The sequence below is a fragment of the Micromys minutus genome, assembly GCF_963924665.1.
Source record: "Micromys minutus genome assembly, chromosome: 13".
Classification (NCBI taxonomy): domain Eukaryota; kingdom Metazoa; phylum Chordata; class Mammalia; order Rodentia; family Muridae; genus Micromys; species Micromys minutus.
In genome coordinates this window covers 57,035,804-57,037,803 of record NC_137982.1, presented here as the reverse complement: position 1 = coordinate 57,037,803, position 2,000 = coordinate 57,035,804, and positions in this window count along the sequence as shown.

Below are 2,000 nucleotides of genomic sequence, written 5' to 3'. Positions count from 1 at the left end.
ATTGATATCTTTTATAAAAGAGACAACCAGTAGTTCCTGTAAATTTAACCAGACTACAGTAGAAGACATGCATGAAAATCTCTCTCTCTCTTTCTCTCTGTCTCTATCTCTGTGTCTCTGTATCTCTAAGTCTCTTTGTCACTCCTTGTCTCTTTGTCTCTCTGTCTCTTTATATCACCCCCCCCCCCCGTGTGTGTGTGTACTTGGGCAATATATATTAGACTTGATGTTTTGTCTTGTTTTTAAATAGTATACATATATTTTTGGTAAGAAATGTTGAATGGATTGAGTTATGGACAAGGATAAATATCGTCCAAACATGTCTTATGAAATTCTCAAAGAATTCATTTAAAAATTAGGGGAGAGAAACATGTGACCTCTCAGCTGAATAAGTGCATGCCACAGTTTAAGGTCTTACAAAAGTAAAAGGAACATAAGACCAAAGTACAAAAGGAAACATAATTAAAATCTTGAGATGAAAATAAGAAAATGGTCCCTTGTACCCATTTTTCTTTTCTGTATCCATTTCCCTTGCCTAGTCCTTTGGTGCACAATCAGCTGCCTTGAGTGGCCTGCTTTGCCCTGGATCTGCATTATGTAGCCAAGCTCTCTACCCATCTTCCCCCAACCTCCTCCTTCTTTTCTCACCATGTCAGCAGGGATATACCCAACGGCTGGAGACTTGAACTACCCCCTGAGTTCCATTGCCCAGATGATTGAACCTACCAGAGCTCTGTCACACAAGGATCATCTAGGTTGGCCACCCTCCCAATACATGCAATAACAAGAAGTTAGAGGGACAATCAAATAGCTAAAGGCCTAAAAAAAAAACTCAATAACAGCAAAGGCATCATGACAACTTCGGTGACTAGCTATCCAATTTTAGCAACCTCCTGATTTCCTAAAACAACTAAAGAACAAGAAAATAGCCTTAACTCCAACTTTATATAGAAGATAAAGTAATATAAAGAAAAAAATAAATAAATCCCAAAAGAAATACAAAAAAAAGAAAACAAAAGAAAAATACATTAATCCAAGAATGTAAAAACAAACAAACAAACAAAAACAAACAGGTGGAGACATATTTTGCATTGGATATTTTATTTGCATTTCAAATGTTATCCCCATTTCGTGTTTCCACTCCAGAAACCCTATACCTTCCCTCCTCCCCCTGCTTCAATGATGGTGATAGACCACTCACCTTCCCACTCCCTCCCACATTTCTCTTCTACCAGGCATTTCCCTACACTGGGGCATCAAGCCTTGACAAGACCAGGGGCCTTTCCTCCCATTGATGCCAAACAGGGCTATCATCACATACATATGCAGCTGGAGCCATGGGTTCTTCCGTGTGTACTCTTTGGATGGTGATTTGGTCCATGGGAGTTCTGTGGGTCTGGTTGGCGGTTATAACTGTTATTCTTAAGGGGTTGCAAACCCTTCAGCTCTCTCAGTCCTTTCTCTAACTCATCCAAACCCTGTTCTCAACCCAATGGTTGACTGCAAGCATCATCTCCTGCATTTGTCAGGCACTGGCAGAGCCTCTCAGGAGACAGCTATAGCAGGCTCCTGTCAGCATGCACTTCTCTGCATCCACAATATTGTTGTGTTTTGGTTGCTGTATATGGGATGGATCCCAAGGTGGGGCAGTCTCTGGATGGCCTTTATTTAGTTTCTGGTCCACACTTTGTCTGTATTTCCTTCTTTATTTTGTCCCCCTTTCTAAGAAGTACTGATGCATCCACACTTTTATCTTCACTTTCATGTGGTCTGTGTATTGGATCTTGAGTATTCCAATCTTTTGGGCTAATATCCACATATCAGTGAGTGCATACTATGTGTGTTCTTTTGTGACTGTGTTACCTTACCCAGGATGATATTTTATAGTTCAATCCGTTTGCCTAAAATTTTCATCAAGTCATTGATTTTACTAGCGGAGTAGTATTCTTCTGTGTATATACACATTATCTGTATCAGTTCCTCAGTTGGTGGATATCTGG